Source organism: Plasmodium malariae, assembly GCF_900090045.1.
Source record: "Plasmodium malariae genome assembly, chromosome: 12".
Lineage (NCBI taxonomy): Eukaryota > Apicomplexa > Aconoidasida > Haemosporida > Plasmodiidae > Plasmodium > Plasmodium malariae.
The window spans coordinates 85,906-105,849 of NC_041786.1; the positions used below are offsets into that span (position 1 = coordinate 85,906).

The 19,944-nt window shown below is 21.1% G+C and overlaps 1 pseudogene, besides 1 other annotated feature; it reads left to right on the plus strand.

Moving 5' to 3' along the window:
- The first annotated feature begins 204 nt into the window (after positions 1-204).
- Positions 205-2,072, plus strand: PmUG01_12011400 (annotated as a pseudogene).
- Positions 205-2,072: a sequence feature (Plasmodium exported protein, unknown function, pseudogene).
- Positions 2,073-19,944: the final 17,872 nt, after the last annotated feature.

Here is a 19,944-nt window from a genome sequence, read left to right on the forward strand (position 1 = left end):
TATTCATTTTTAATAATTTAGCGTATATAAATTATAATTATGAAAAAAAGCTAAAATAAGTTTAAATATTGGCAAAAAAAATAAAAAAAAGGGTCAAGAAATATAACAGCATAAAGACTGTATTGTTATTAAAAAAATTATTCACTCAACTAAAATTTTTACTATGTAGTGAATACATAGGAACTTCAAGTCAAAATATTCCCTATGGCACAAAAAAAAAAAAAGTTATTTTTTATTAAATTTTTTGCCTTTACCCTTTTTATATGGCTCTTGAATTATACTTATGAGGTAACATACAATAATTAATAAATTTAGGAATTTGCTCTGTCTTCTAGTAATTCTATTATATTTACATTTAAAATTTAACATTTTATTAATATTTAAATGAATATATATTTTTTAATTATTTATATTAATTTTTAGTACTCTACCTTAAATGTATCAATCAATAACAAAAACAGGAAAAATAATTTATTAAATGAAAGTATTAGCAGATTATTACTGGGACCAGAAGTTGAACAATCATTTCCAACAAGACCTATAAAAACGTGTACAAGAGTAAACAATGATTTAAAGAATGGAGAAAATAATGACACACATCGTCCAAATGGATTAAAGAAAAATAACAAAGATCAAAATGGATTAAAGAAAGGTGAAAATAATGACACACATCGTCCAAATGGATTAAAGAAAAATAACAAAGATCAAAATGGATTAAAGAAAGGTGAAAATAATGACACACATCGTCCAAATGGATTAAAGAAAATAACAAAGATCAAAATGGATTAAAGAAAGGTGAAAATAATAATCCACAACGTCCAAATGGATTAAAGAAAGATAACATAGATCAAAATGGATTAAAAAAAGGTGAAAATAATATCCCACAACGTCCAAATGGATTAAAGAAAGATAACATAGATCAAAATGGATTAAAGAAAGGTGAAAATAATATCCCACAACGTCCAAATGGATTAAAGAAAGGTGAAAATAATATCCCACAACATCCAAATGGATTAAAGAAAGGTGAAAATAATATCCCACAACGTCCAAATGGATTAAAGAAAGGTGAAGATAATATCCCACAACATCCAAATGGATTAAAGAAAGGTGAAAACAATATCCCACAACGTCCAAATGGATTAAAGAAAGGTGAAGATAATATCCCACAACGTCCAAATGGATTAAAGAAAGGTGAAAATAATAACCCACAACGTCCAAATGGATTAAAGAAAGATAACATAGATCAAAATGGATTAAAGACAGGTGAAAATAATATCCCACAACATCCAAATGGATTAAAGAAAGGTGAAAATAATAACCCACAACGTCCAAATGGATTAAAGAATGATAACAAAGATCAAGAATCTAGTAAGTTAACACAAAATGAGGAATCCGAAGAACTAGATAATCCAACCGAATCTAGTGAACTTTGTGAAATATCAGACGATGCACAAGTAAAAGTTAAAAGAAAATTTTCACTATCCGATTTATCTAATATTGATGATATGGATGAGTTCTTGGCTCAACTTGATATGAACGATTTTTCCATTAAAAAGTTAATCATTAACATGATTAAAAAAAAGGATCAAAAATATGAAGAAGATTTAATGAAATTAATAAGACCTTGGTATTTTAAGCATTATTATGATGGGAAAAAGAGAACTATTAAATCACGTATAGCTCTTTTTTTTAAATATTTTAGCTTTGTTTCTTCAATAATTTCGTTAACAATATCTTGGGGACTCCAATATTGGGGTGTTGTAGGTGAAAGCTCTCCTAGCTCATTTATAGCTCTAGCTATAGCAGTTGCTATGTTAGTTTATTTAATTTACAAATTAATAATTTGTATTAAAAGAGTTAAAGCTCAAGCTAAAAGAAATCCGCACTTAACATATCGTGATTTTGAGCCCCCTAATAAAAAAAAAAAAAAAAAAAGAGGATTTTTATGTTTTGGTAAAAAAAAAAAATCTGATGATGATGATGATGAAGAATATAAAGTTATTGAGGATAAAGATGAAAATTCTGATATTAAGGATGATAAAATGGAAATTCTAGAAAAGAAAAAAATTTAACATGAGTATTTGAATTTGTACATAATTATATAAATCCATAAGAGTTATAATATATAAATGATATCTGAATTTTCTTTTAATTTTTATTTTAAAAAATATATTTGGTATAATTTTATATTTCCCCCAAATGTATGTATACAAACATGTATTTTAATTCTGCATATAAATAATTATTTTTTGTTATTATTGTAAGAAAATAAACTTAAACCATTTTATTGTTATTTGTTTCCTTTTTATGTAACAACAATATTCTATTGTTTTCGTTTTCCTTTACAATATGAAATAATAATTCATGTAATTAAAATAAATTTTACATTTTGCTTTCACAAAAAAAATTATTGTTTTAGTATTTTACCTTTAATAACATATATTAATTATTAATTAAAGTTTATTATTATTTTAATAAAGTAAAATATAATGTTATTATCAACATTTAATAAAACTATAATTATGTATTTTTTTCGTTATATGGTTTTTGTTCCACATATATAAATAAGTTTACCTTATAACATTTTAATGGAATGGGCAGTTTTCCTATTACAGTTATCCACCCATCACATAAATTTGATGTTATAGTATATATATTAAAAGTAATTTAATTTTATTAATTATAAGAAGCTTTTTAGTTTTTATGCAAATTAAATTTTCTGTGGTTTTTACTTCATCTATTAGTTTTCATTTAAATGACGCGTGCTTTTTACTTTTTGACTTCATTTTTTTAAATATATATATTCACTAAAAATTTCTATTATGTGTATTATATATATACATAATTCTCTTTATTCCTAAATTTTATAAAAAATGGAGATTCTAAACGCATTTATGTTTGTATACTTTTCTTCACGATAAACTATAAATATTTTAAAACTCTAACTTTCATTTAAACGTTAAATCTATCATAATTTATTTGTTCTGTTATATCTAATAAATTCAGTTACATCAATGAATACATTCTATCTCTTCAACTACGCTAAAATGTTTGATACATTATATAATAGTTTTATAAATAGATGTGTTACACAAAATTCAATAATATTTTTACGTAATTTTAAAACATCAAAAATAAACACAGTATATGTGTAAATCATATGACTAAAGGAATAAGTTTTCCATTCTTAAAATTTGTTAGTGAATTGTATTCAACTACTCCATATCAGTGAAATTCAATTACTGTAAAATAATAACTTAACTGTTCACTGTCACAAGAAGAAGTACCTATTTGTTCCAAGGTATACGAATTTATCCCCTTAGTTTCAATAATTGAAATAACATTCACTACACTATTTCTTATATATTTTATTTTATAAGGTAATAATATTTAGTACTTAAAATTTTTTATATTTATTTACAATTCCTGTAATCTATCACAATAAGAAATTACAGCTGCAAAAGAATTTTATTTACAAATATATAATTCATTTAATATCAGTTTTCACCATTCCAACTATTCTTTTTTCTTCATATAAAAACAAATAGTATAGTATTAAATATATAGATGAAAAAGATAACCAAATACTAACACAAAGTTCTGAAAATGAGCATCCACATTCATGTGATAGCAGATGTTATGAAGTATATCATAAGGCACGAAAATACTAATTCTTAAATATTCAACAGTATTTATCATTGTAGATATAAAATAAAGTAGTGAATCACTTAATTACATTTCAAAAAAAAAAAAAAAAAAAGATCGTATGTAATTTCATATGCAATTGAGTCTTTAATAAATATATCATATATAGGTTATATATTTCATTATTACTAAATCGTTAATTATTTGTAGGTTTCACCAACTCAACACTTTGAAATATTGTAAAATAGTTTTACCATAAACATTTACGTTCTAAAAATTTACCACGTTAGTCGTAAACTTCATTTTATTAACAGCTATAATGTGTATATATACACCATCAGTAAATATTCATGAATTTGGAGAAACACAACAAAAGATGAAGAACATTCTCGTATTTGTGAAAGAACAGGGTAACTTCAAAATTGACAGAAGAAACTAGTTCTCCTAATAAAAATAATCAAACATATACCGTTATTGACTATTCTATATTAATATAATTAATAAGTGTTTAATATATTTACTCAATTCTAACCCACTCGTGCAAAAATTAACATAGAAATTTTACGTATCACACAATTTTTTAATATTAATAAATCATAAAATTATAACAAAAAAGAAAGAAAAACTTCAATATCAAACAATTGATGCTAAAATGTATTCAGTTCCTATAATCAAGGGCGAACATAAATTTATATTATCATTTGAGCTCAGCTAAGGTTTCCTGATGTTTCACAAAATAACGTATATTAAATATTACTGAATTAGTGACCTAAAATGACAATTAAATAATAATCATTTATATAAATTTTATACTAATACATTTTATTGTATATGCACTTTTTTATATGTGGCTTATTATATTTATTTTTCTTGTATTCACACATAAGAATATTAATTAAAAACAAACTAAAATCACAATTTATCGTATATTATATATGATAAGGACTTACATTTCCTTCTATATTTTAATATTACTAAAAAATGAAAATTATACATTAAAATTAATATTTACTACCAAGTAAAAGCATTAAATTAGTTTCAATAATTTAAAAATTTTATTAATAAACATCCTAATGGAGACATATATTGATAAATGTATAATTATAAAAAGATATCTACAAATAATTATATATCCTATTATCAAATATATAAGGAGAGAAAATAACTGAATTTTTAATTTACTTTTGATATATTTTATTAATCTTTCAAAAAAATTCTCACTTACATAGTCAATTTATAGTTCTTCCTTATAATTTATGACAGAAAGGCTTCAAGATTTGTTTTATATATTACTTTATTAACAGTTTATTTGTGTTCATTCAATGGAGTTAAAGTTCAATGTTAGATAGTGCAATATTTGTACTATTTGAGAAATTTGTACAGCTATTACGTAATACTCTTTTCTCAGTTATATAATTGTACTTCGTATTGTTTATAATTAAAACATAGTAAATTCCTTGAAACATTTGTATATTTCTTTTCATTATAAAAATTACAAAATTTTAAATTAGTATATAAACACAAATAGTTATAATTCAAGTTATTGAAAATAATATTATATATCATTGAATTTAAATCAAAGGAACCAAAATTATACGATAAGGTTGCTATTAGTTATATTTGTTTATTTCTATGTATTTTAGTTGGATATCACTTCACCATATCTAAAAAATATTAACTTCAAAATTCGATTTAAAAAAACTTGTATATTATTAAACAAAGTTGCGCCGATTGTTATCAATGTGAGAAGTAATAGGTCATTATATCATTTAAAATATATAACGAAAGGAGCACATTAATAATTATATAAGAATTGTATGTGTAACATTTTAAAATAATTTTATTCTTATTCTTTTTTTTTTTTTATTATTATCTGAATTTTAAAAATGTATAAAATATAGATTTATATTATATCAAAATATTTCTAGAATTACAAGTATATTTTCATTATAAATATGTCCCTTAAGAAGAAGTAAAGTTAGGGGAAGCATATAAAAATTATAAAGAAATTTTGTTACAAAAAACATAACAAGCATATTCCCATATTTTTTCATCGATAATTTTCTCTATTGTTCGTTATCTTGGACATTGTAAATTTTCTCTAACTTTAAATAATAATGCTTATGTATCCTTATAAATACATACCTTTTTTGTTACTTTATATACACCATCAATTACTAAAAGTATTTTAGTTAATTCCATATACATATAGAAGTATATTATTTTTTATATTAATTAATTCAAATTTTATTCGATTTTATTCTATAACTAATTGAAGCAAAATATAAGATCTTACATTACTTCAGACTTGTGACACATAGAAAAATTTAAGGAATATATAAAAAACAAAAATGTTTTTAAGAAATTCTATATACACTACTTTTTACCAACCGTTAAGGATTATAAGATATACAAATATTCATAAATGGAAATAATAATTCAATTCCACTTTTAAAAATATATGTAAATGATTTTCCAAAATGAATGTGCAGTGTGATTAAGTTCAATTTACGAATAGTTACTAATCATAAAAAAGCTCACAACCAAATTGCTTTAAATAAAATTACTGCATAAGTATTTATTATATATATATATATAAGCTTATCATTAAAACAAATCATATATATATATTATGTAAAAACCACTGTACATTTAAATGAGAAATAACTATATATATTTATATAAAATAGAGTGTATAATTAAAGTATACATGAAAAAAAATTCAAAAGTGATTCAAACATTATTAAAAAAAATATAAAAATTTTGATCACTAATGCTTGCACTTACATATTTTATTAAAAACGTTTAGTAATTAAATATACAAGAATAATATATATACTTTGATATTTCGCCTAAACAGACATATTATTTATTCTTTATACAATTTTATGAAACCCTGTTATTATGATTTTTTTTTTTACAAGCATTTTATATACAGTAAACTAGTTTTTTCAAATTTATGAATTCAATAAAGACACATACATTATTAAAAGAAATAAAAATCTATCTGACATAAAAACCTGCCCTTATATTTTTATTAATTTTTACGAAATAAATAAATTTAATGCACAATATATACATTTTCATTTTTCAACATAACAAACTATACCAACACCAATTTAAAATTTTTTGAAACTTTATTTATTTTTTTTTTTTTAAGATATTTTTGTATACAGCAAACTAGCTCTTTTTAAAATTACGAACTTAATAATGACATAAACATTCTTAAAAGAAATATGTAAAATTTTAATCATTAAACCTTGAACTTTAATATTTTATTATAAACGCTTAGGTATTATATATACAAGCATAATATATATACTTCGAAATTTCACCTGAAAATGCAAAATATTACCGATACTAATTTACAAATTTTTAAAACTTTTTTTTTTTTGTGGGTATTCTATATTCGTCTATCTTATTTTAAAATTATGAATTTAATAATAACATTATCATTATTAAAAGAAACAGAAAAATATTTGACATAAAATTTGCACTTATATTTCTTTTGGTAATTTTTATGAAATAAATGAATAATTGCAAATATACATTTTTTCATATTTAAAGTTAATGTACAAAATATATTATCCATGATTATTTCAATTTTATTAAAACCTATTATTTATTTCCCTCTTAAAAACTATTTTTATATTAATCAGCCTTTTTTAAAATTATCAAAAGTTAAGCATATGTTTAACCTTATCTTTTTTCTTTACGAAGACATTTTCATAGAACACTATTATGACGAATACATAATAATACATAAGCATATTTTCATTAACATTTTTATGTACATGTTTGATATATATCAAAATGATATTTATTTATGAACATAGAATCACATAGAATTATATTCACCTTTATAAGAAAATTGTCATTTTTTTTAAAGAACCGTATATAGTATATATATATATATAATAGTGACATAAAACCTATATACCAAATTCCACAGAATTAAGATAAATTAAAACATTAAATCTTTTTTTGATTAAGAAGAATTAAAACTTTAAATATTTATTCAAATTATTTATTTAATTAAAAAGAATAATAAATTAATCTATTTCACTGTTAATTTTAAATGTATAAAAAAAAAAAAAAAAAATATTCAAATAACATTTAATGTAATAAAAAGAAAATATAGAAGTATAATAGGTGTACACAAATAAAGTATTAAAAAAAATTTCGGCATTCACAAAAAATGCGCTAAAGAATAAAGTACTCATAATCATATAAAAATCAAGTATTTGTCTTGTAATAGATCCTCCTATCTAAGAGAGATACTAATTTTATAGTAACCCTTAGAATTTAGTATTACTATTTTTTCCATTTTATACCTATATTCCAAGTTTCAGAGTGAACTATAAAGAAGTGTCCCTCGACAATTCTTAATAACCATTAAAGAGTATCTCCATTTGTTAATTATATTAATCAAGCTTCATCTCCACCATTAAGTATCTCAGAGCTTATGACACTTTTTATCCTTAGTTCTAACCAAATATACGTACCAAAAATAACTTACTCCACAGTATAAAATAATGTACTTCAGGAAATTTTCTTCTTGCATCAATTTTACCTTCATTTATTTCTAGAAATTGATCTTTACATTATAAAATATAATCATTCCCCCAAACGCATCATATATACCCTAATAATACTCAGTGGATTTTACCTTTTTCTTTATCCTAATTAATTCAACGATTCACTCTCTAGCTGTAATATATCATAGTAAATATTCAAAAGTAACTATTTTTACTTATATTAAGTGATCATTACACATATAAAAAAAATGAAAAAAAGATTTTCACGTAACTATTTTCATCTTGATCGTTAAGTTTAAATGATGTATATCTTACTAATAGAAATAATAAATATCCCGTAAAAAATAATTATCTCACTAAACTTCTTTTTTTTATGAGTAACTTCTAACGTTACGTACACTTCTTTAACTTTTTAAATTATTTCACATGAAGAAAACTCCTCCAAACTATTTTCCCTATACAAAAAATTTCATAAAGTTTTACTTTGTTCATTCACATTTACTAAAAAATCATAGTTATATATGTATTTTCTCTTCCTCTTGCATGTATATAAATATAAAATTATCCACTTTACTGTTTTTTTTTCCGAACGATATCCTCATTTCTAATTGTATAGTAAATATCTAATAATATTTGTATTGTACATTTTTATTTTATACAACATTATTGTCTATGATAATTTTCATACACACGGTAACGTACATGTATTCAATACAAATTTATACCAAATATGAAACAGAAATATAGCCATATATAATAATGGCTTGTATTTCTACTACACTATTTAAGATATGGTATATTCTTTAGATTTTCATGTTGAAATCCATTAAATTCCAATTATATTTTACATTTATTATATATTTGTACACAAATCTTTATTAAAATATTATGTTAAGTATCATAATTAATTTCTCATAGGATAAATATTATTAGAATTATACAAGTACGAGAAATATCTCCTCTTTTCTCATGTGTTCTTCTAGGTAAATTGATATTGTCCATTTTACATATAAATATAGTCTTGCACAATGTAAAAACAAATTTTATAAAATTATGGAAAATAGCTACTATTATGAAACAAGTTATACCTCTAAATAAACAGATTTATATGCATAAAATTTCTGAATAATTGTTATAATAATTAATCCACCATAAATATAGTTATACTTTTTATATGATACCATTTCAACTTTTCTTTTTACAGAAAACCCCCCCTAAAAAGGAAAAATTTTTAATGACTTATGAACTAATTTTTATTATAAATGATATTCAAATACAGTATATGTTCCTCATATATAACACAACCCTTTTTGTTTTTTAACACTGTGAGGAACGAGTTAATCATGTATTGGAACTAATTTTTAAAATTTATCATATATATATATCCACATTTATATGCGCTTCTTTGCAGTCTGCTAATATATCAAGACTACACTATAAAGACGGTTATGTATCATTTTATTATAACACCTAAAACGCATTATTTCACACTTACAAAATTCTTAAATGTATTCAATTAAAATAGTTATTTTAATTAATCCTCCACATATATAACTACTTTTTTTATGTTACCATTTTCAGATGCTTTCTTTATTCTCAGTTTAAAAAGTTCAGTTTGTAAACCCCAAACAACAAATAACAATTATTTCAAAATGTAATACTTTCCATTAGTAGTTTTATATAACAAATATATATCTTTTAGAGTCCTTTGTAAAAAAATAAACAAAAAAGAATATCCAATTTTTATCGTAGTATCTAAAATAAAAGTATCATATAGATATATTTTAGAGTTCATTGATATAAAATAGATAAAAAAGAAAGTCTAATTTTTATCAAAGTGCCTCAATAAAAATATTGTATATATTCAATATATATAATACAGACAAATATTACACAGTATGCTAAGAAATTATAGACTCCTTTGCATATATAATATGTTATCCACCTATATATATAAGCAGTTAATGGACTCATTATATGAAATTGTCCTAAAACTTGTTTCGTATTAAAAAAGGATCTTGAAGCAAAATAAGCACAAACGATTTTTACGTTTTCCACAATGGATTAATGCATTTTCCAATAAAATTGTTATTTCAATTAATCTACCGAGAGTATCAAACACTGTGAGTGATTCCCATTAAAACATTTCATTGTACTTCCGGTAAGGTTAATTTTTAAAAAATTAATATTTAACAAATTAAAAACAAATAACAAAGTTATTAGAAATGGTACTCTTTTTGTAACAGTTTTCCCAATATATAAGAACACAAATCCTTTCTTAATAGTATAAATTGGACACATAATATTGCTTAAATGCACAATATATAATTATGTATGTCATATGTATTATTTATCTGTCCATAATTTTTTGGGCGTCTTTGTAATGGTTAAACTTTTTCAAATATATCAAATCTATGCAAAGAAAATTGAACACATAACGCTAAATTTTCAATAATATAATGGTTTTTTAAAGCAAATTAGTAAGATGTATATCTAATTTATCTTACATTTCTACATTCACATGTGTTTCCATAAAATTATTATTCCAACGATTCTACAAAGAGTATCAAGTAATGTGCATAATAACATTAAAAAATTTCGTTGTACTCCGTAAAAAAATCAGTTTTTAACTAATTATAATTTAACATATTAAAAACAAATAACAATTAAAAATTATTCTATTTCCAACCTGTTCTATAATACAAAACGTGTTATAAATTTTAGATTTGCTCGCGAAAATGCATCTAACATATTTAATTTATAACATATTTTATTAAAATAAACATTTTCCACTCCCAATATATTTTATTAAGGTGCTGTCATAGTTAAACATTTATTTACACAATACACATCATTTTTACCAGTAAGACACTCTATCATTATTACCATAATTTACACACACTCACACACTATATATACATATATTAAAGTTTTTTCAGACAGATATTTAACAAATATATTTAATATATATATATATAAATATATATGTATGCTTTCCTGTACACCTATTCTATTAATGTTTTTCATAATTCTTCCACATTTATCTACTGAGATATACATAATTAATAACTATTAATCCTTCATATAACTATGTTATCCCAAGTATTATTATACACATATAACAATATGTTTATACGTTCCTATAATAATTGTAATGGATCCGATTATTTCTTAATAATCTTTAATAACAATACATAATAATATTTGTTTTGTTATAATTTTAAAATAATTTTATCTATGACAAATTATAATTAAGCATACGTTATTATTTTTAGGAAAATATTAATTATATATATATATACACTCAAAGCATAATAATTTATAATAATATAACAATAAATATAAAATCCATTGTTTTCCAAAATATATTTATAACATTATAACATAAAAATTATAAATATATATCAAATAGCACACGTGAGTCATTTGTCGTATATAGTTTGCGAAAATACTAAAATTAGGACTTAGTTCTCAAATATTTGTATTATTTAGAAAAAAATATATTTGGGAAGTGAACCATATTTTCAGTTGTAATCTGGGTATAACTGCAAGAATTTACTATTTAAAAAAACTTCCTAAACACGCAAATAAAGTGTCATTTTTTTAAAATTGTGTTTTTAATAATTTTCATAAGAAAAAATAAAGTATAATTAAATAAATATACATACTGCAAAATATTCTCTCAATATCAATTTCAAATTTATTATATAAAAATTATATTATTTCAATAAGAAAAATTTTACAAAAATTGAAAAAATTCAATAAAGAAGTTTTGAAAAAATTCGCAAAAATTCGATCAAAAAATCTGCAAAAAGTTTTTCAAGATTTATAAATTTCTTTTTTCCTAACTTTTGTACTTAAGGAAAAAAAATTAACTAGATTACTCCCAGATTATCTATGGGGCAAAACCCCCAACGTTATATATTTATTTGTTTTACATGAATTCCCGAGTTTCTTTCCATGCAAACATAATATCTTTTTTTTTATAAAAAACTATTATAACTAGCTATATACCTTTGAATTATTAAAATGGTAAAAAGAATGCACCAAAAATAATAGTCATATAAAAAAAAAAAAAAAAAATGACATCGTATACCCTTTACGTATACATTTATAATTACACCAAAAAACATAATTGCACATAAAAATAATGAAAAGTACGTACTTAAAAAAATATGTTGCCACCACTGAGGAATTAATGAATTACTTAAAGCAAAAATTTTGAACAAAATAATAGAAGCCTCAAAAAAAAAAAAGAAATTATGCAACAAAAACAAAGAAAAATGAGAATATAAGCAAAAAACATAAAATAAGAAATATAGATAAATACTGAATCTTTCAATATGTATTCTTGGATTAAACATAAATTACTATATTTCATTTATATGTTCTATGTCATATCATGCACATTTTTCATTTACTAAATATCTACATAGAAAAAAAAAAGAAAAAAAAGATAGTTCTAAAAATTTTTTTAAGTATTAAAATTATAAGTTGCTTTTCATTAAAGCTGTACTTTCTTTGTTCACGGATAACCATATAGTGTACAAAGAAAAATTATTCCTGCATATTCATGATATTATAATTTAAAGTGTTCTGCAAACACCAGAAATAAAAACTTTAAATATACATTGTTACTAATAAGTTATAAAAAATAATGGATAGGAGCAATTTTACATATTCTATTATTATTTTATACATTTTTAATACAAAATAACTTCAAATGTGATAATTATTCCTCCATCACTCGTTTTTTAAGGTTTATGTGGTATATCCTTCCAAATGTAATAAAAAGTAAAAAAAAAATAAATAAATATTTTATCAATTAAATATTTATAATATAATAAATTCTTATACAACCATAATATAATTTTTATGAAAACAAAATTTATTATTACAATTAAGTATTACCTCAAAATCACGCCTCTCTCAAAGCATGTTATAAATAATCATTTACATAACAAACTATATATTTCATTATATAATAATATTAAAAAGTTAATAAAATTTATAACAACAAATGAAAATTAAACTATAGTAGGGATAACAAATGAACACGCACAAAACATAAAATAATGAAATAATTGTATCAACATCTGCACACAGAAGGAAACAGAGAGAAAAGATAATATGGAGATAATCAGGAAGCACACTAAACATGGGAAAATTGTGTAACCTGTTTAATCCTTTACAAATAAAAAAAAAAAAAAAAATGCATTACATGAATTTTATCTAAATATCTTAAGTATAATACCAACAACAACAAAATTGCTTTATGTTGATGTTAATATAATACTAAAAATGACAGTTACATTAAAGAATTGTTGGATTACACATTGTAGAAAAATAAAAATCTGAAGAAAACAATTAAATTTGTTATGTTGTATTGAACGGTGTTCATAAGGATAATAAATAGAAGTTATCAAAATTAAATTATAAAAATGTAAATTCCTTTATTTTCCTTATCTTTTTAAGAAATAACTTCAATATATTTCTCCATTTGCTGATGTAATTATTTGAAAATATGCCATTATTAAATACATATACACACTATTTAAATATGTAACTAAGTATGAATCTAGTACTTATTTAGAAATTAAATCATAAGACCATACTTTTTCCCCGAATACATAATATAATAATAATTGTTTATGCTCCATTCGTGGAATTCTATGAACCTTTTTTATTTTGTGCTAAATTAAAACAAATAACTTATAAAAATATAAATTTCATAGTTTAGAATTAGTTACATAATTTAATAACTATTTATAATATATCATATACATATGTCATTTTTCTTATGTTTTTTATTTATATATTATTTTACAACATTTATATCCTTGTTGAATTATCGTTTCCAAAAAAAGAAAAAAAGAAAATCATTCCATGTAACTTAGATGAATAAGTAACAAACAAATCATTAGAACATGTAAATGAACTAATAAATATAATTTAAGAAAGGTACATAAATATACATTTCGACACTTCTCGGGGACAATTACATAAAAATAACACGTAATGTATATTACAACAATTTTATTAATAATAAAGCACATAAAAATTGAAATGTAGTTATACCTTTATACGTAAATAAAATGAGAAAGAAGTAGAAAATAGATAATATAATGAACATATTAAAATATTGCAAATTTTATCATCTAAAAAATATTAAAAATGTAGTTCAAAACCTCCGCAACAGTGTGTCCTCTTTTACAATAGAGATTTTTTTAAAAGTAGAAATTTCTTTTAAATCTTCAAAGAACATTATTATCAGTATAAATACAAAAAATAAGAAAATGTAATATAAATTTATTATTTTACAGCATAGTATGTACGGATTTATATTCTGCACAGTAACAAAATCCAGAGTTCTATCAATAATATAATACAAATAAATAGATATATTTTTCAAAAAAAATAAAGTGATACTTGGCTTTTTAGTACACTTTAAAAGTTTAGTAACCTACAATTAAAGATTAAAAAAAATAAGAGTGAAATTATGTAATATGAAAGAAAATATAAAAAATTACCATACAGTCATTTTAGAAGAAATTACTAGAAAGTTAATCATTGAAATGGTAAATATGCAATAATAACAACAAATAAAGTCCCCTTTCATAAAGATAACATATAAGAAGATTGTAATGGTGTTAATTAATTATGTAAAATACTTTTATGAACCTGGCAAAAAAAAATAATAATAAAATCAAACGAAATAATAATAACATAAAATAACATTTAGAAAACTACAAGTGATCCAAAAATACAAAAATTCGAAAACTAGAAATTTAATATTTCCCTTAGCCTTGATTATGATTATGAAGAATTTCAGCAATATGTAAGAACAAATACATTTAATTGAATTCGCTTTTGTTTACATTAAAGATATATATATATATATATATATAAGAAAAAACTTATAATGAATAAATGAAAAAGTTATAAATAATGTAGCTAAATAAAATACTTCATAATGTAATGATATTGGAATGATAACAAAATATCTAGTAATTTGAAAAAAATAATTCATTTGTTAATCAGATAGTGAAAAATAGCAAATAATACCAATATTATAAAAAATAATATACATGAAATAAAGGGAATTATGTATTACGAAAAAGAAATATTAGTTCTATAATGAGAAAATTTTAAATGAAATATGTATTTATTAAAAATAAAATACATTGAAAGGGGCTTAATACCAAATTCCTTGGATTTAGCAAGTGTTACACTATATTATATAATTTAATTAATTTGTAAAATATATTATTAAAAATTATATCTCCAATATATATTATAAGAATATTATACCCAGAAATTATACAAAGAGTAAAAAAGATAGATCTGTCTATACTGTGGAAAGTTCTAATAATGTATATTTAAAAAAAAAAATAGTGTAATAACTAATTTCGAAATTCCTTTAGTTATTCATTAATACTCATAAATGGATAACATTATATAGATAAAATTTATTAAAAAGAACTAAATTATTTCTTGGATTATGATATCTATACCATTTTATAACAATGTTAACAATGAACGGGCTAGGGAAATACTCAAAAAACTGAAAATTCTAAAATAAAAAACTAAAAGGAAACATTACTTATTTTAGTTATTACTTCGTACTATAAATATTTTATAATTCATGTTATTAAAGATTAACTCTTTAATTCAAACTACTAATTAAAAATGGTACAAATAAAATAATAATGTAATAATATTAATAGATTAATAAATATATGAATATAAAAGTATAACTAGTTTTTGTATCATATATTTAGTAACATATATATTAAATTCTTTATACAAATCTTATAAAAAATTTTATATATTTGATTTTTGACGGTTCATATTTTACATGTGAATTAATCTTTCCTTTGTATAAATTCATGACTTTTTAATGGATCTAAGAAAAATTAATTTTTCGTAATATTTTGAAATTATTATATAGCATAATTCCATAATCATCCATTACGTTTATATATTAAATTCTATTTTACTCAACTATAAAAAGAATTCAAAAAAAGGTATTTTATCACGGAAATTTATGGCTTATGGAACCCATTGAAAATATGTAACTTTCATAAGTTTACAATATCAAATAAGAAAATATGTATTTTGTTCTAAATATTTTCTTGCTAATAATTTGTTTATTTGAATTCTTTTTATATATATACTCAAGTTTACAATTATTTGTTAATATAATTTTTAATTTATTGCTTTTATTTTCTATATGTTTCACAAGAAATAATGTATGGATAGTTACTTATCTATGAACATATATATTTTTATTAATATAAATTTTTTTTTTTAAGTAAATATAAGAACCTCTTAGATAAATTATTAATCATTATGTGTTATAATAATACACTCATATCAGAAGAAATAATTTCACTAAATATTTTAAATATTTCTATATCCTGTATATTCCTTACCAATAATTGTTTTAACTTTTTAGAAGACATTCATGTATTATATAAACAACATATATACGAGAAATTTTACGTACAAAATTAAATAATAACATACATAATAGTTTTATAAAAGTACTAAAAGCGATACAGTTATTAATATTTAACAATAACATATATGTATATACGTAAAACGATATAAAATTTGTCATTAAAAATTATCAAGGCATTGTTTCATTAATAACATTAAAATTTCAATACGTTATTTCTAGTATAATTTATATGAATTAAATAATTTATTGATTTTTTTTTTTTTTATATAGCGGTTTATTATCTTTGTATCTTGGTTATATAGCCGAAATCCAAGCAAAGAAATAGGATGTTACACCTGAACGACGATGAAACACAAAATGAGTTATAAGAAATTCTTGTAAAACTCCTGGTGTATATTCAAAAAATAGAAGGAATCATTTAATTTACCATTCCATAAAAAATTTAATATTTTTAGATTATCATCAATTTTTTTTCATTAAATAAAAATCAATATCTACATACATTATAGCCTAATAATAAACAATGGACTTAATACTACATGATTTATTATTGTATCATTTATCCCATATTTTTGTTATATTTTAATTCATATTAATTATAATTGACAGGATAACCATACTTACTGTTCAAGCTAATCAATTTGTTTTATTAAAACTAAATAAAATTATAAATTTATTAACAAAGGCAACAACACACTACAGAAATATATATAATAACGAGAAAATTATGTTTATTTAAAGATAAATGTAGTTTCATTTATATATTTATTTATTTATTTATTTACATTTCTATACAGATGTATAATACAAATATTAATAAATATATCTTTAAAATAACCAAACATATACATTTAATTGGAATTCTGTTATTCCTGAAAATTGGTTTAAAATACTTTTTGAATATGTAGCTATTGGGCTTATAAAACAGAGACATCAAATAAACCTTGCTATATCAATAACACAACAAAAGAATTACAGAGTGCTGCTTTATATGTTTTTCATTATTATTTATATTTTTATCTGTATAATCGTTTATTACACGAAGTAATATTTAGAATTACTTTTGTAATGAACTTAATATGTTATTATTAATCATCCAAATAAAACCAATTATATCAATATTTGTTTGTATAATGCATCCTTTTTAAGAACAAATTTTAAATTATTTTTATATATTCTGATTAATAAATAACAAGAACTGTAATTAATTTACATGTTTTCCTTTGCCCATAATAATTCATGCTCTTTATAAGATTAAAACATGTTTCTTGTCTATTTCAGATTAAACTATTTAAAAATATTTGTAATTTTAATTATTTAAATTTAATTAATATACAATAAGAATTAACGCAATTATATATATACATTCCCTACTTGTATTTCATTCGAATAGTGATATAATTCATAGTTTTATATCTCAATGAAACCTATTAACAGAAAAAATCTATAGTTTATTTTGATATTCTAATTTTATTATTACTGCACTGAAAAGACGATATAATAAAAATTATGATAAATGTCATTTCTTCCATAAGAAATGTATGCATAGTAGAGAAATAAATAAAAAAAAAAATTATCTAATATATGGATCTGATACTTTTAATGAAAACAAAACATGTTATCTACATTTTAGATATAGAAGACTTACGAAGAAATTCTGTCTATTTATCTTAAAGAAAAAAACATTCAACACTGAATAATTCATAAAAATATTTTTTAATGAAATATCCTCATTTACTTCATATGACTTTTACTCTTGCAAGACGTGAACAAAAAATCTAAAACCTAAAAAGTAATTGATATATTTTTATAAAAATACCGCATGTATTATTAATAAATTTATACAGAACTGCATTATTTGCTATATTATAAAAATACCGCATGTATTATTAATAAATTTATACAGAACAGCATTATTTGCTATAATAAATTAACATTATTCATAGTAATTATTTTTACAGAGTGGTAAATATGCCCACGAAATCATAATATTATTTAACAAAAAAATATTAGGTCTAAAGATTGATACATTACTAAATATAAAATAATAAGAAAATAAATCAAAAAAAAGAAAAAATATTGGAATTAATTTTAGTGTGTAATAAAACAAATATATAAAATATATGATATAGCTACAATATAACTTTTTTTTTAATTATATAATTGAATTCTTAAAATTGATGGTATAGCTATTTTGCCACATAAAATTTTATTTTCCAATTTATATCATTATTCTATTTTCTAATAATGCTCAATATAATTATTGTTTATCATATTTAATCATATGCATTTTTTTATTTTTTTTTTAGCATCCTGTTTTGAGTTTTTACGTAATTCTTTAACCTTTTAATTTAGCATATTCCATAATCCTTTACTTTAACATTTTATGTAGATAAATGTTTGTATGGGAGTGTATATAATATAATATTTAGAAGACTATTTTCGCGTCTTCAAAACATAGCAATCACCCTCCACATTCTTTTTATATATTTTACTAAAAGAATTAATATATATTATATATTTACAAAATTCAACCTTTTCACGTATTTCACTATTTATAATAATCCTAACAATTTTCAAAATAATCCTGAAAATATTTACTTTATTTTATTTCATTCAGTTCATTAAAATTTCTATAATAAATGTCATATTAAAGATTATATTTCTCAGGTCATTTATTTCGTAATTTTTGTAAGTTGTATACACGAAAAGACTAACGTAATAAATTAAACCTTAAAAAAAAAAAAATGTTATCAAAATATAATATTCATGTATAAAAGGAATATAATACTATATACAGATGAATTATACATAAGCAAATTTTTACAAAAAATTAATAAAATGGGAAAAGTTTTCTAGTTAAAAAGAGTAGATACAGTAATACTTAAAAAAAAGTATAATGTCTAATTATAATATGCTTAATGATATATGCTAATATAGTTCCACAATTTTAATTACGAAATCTAAGATAATACCCTTCTTCTTCAATGAGAAAAAATTCAATGAAAAAAAAAATTTGAAACAGGCTTTTTAAAGAATAATTTAATTAAAATACTTTATTATTACTATTATAATTTTCCTAATAAAGTACAATTACCCTCTTCCTCCTCCTTTTAGCACTTCTTCAATGTTTCATTAAACAAAAATGATAATTAATATATAATCTTTAAAATTGCTCATTCCACATATATTATAAAACATATATAAATTTAGAAATTAAAAATTTACGATAATGATAACGTTCGTTTTTAATAAAAAAATTTAACTCTTATTAAATTTCATTTTCCATAATTATAT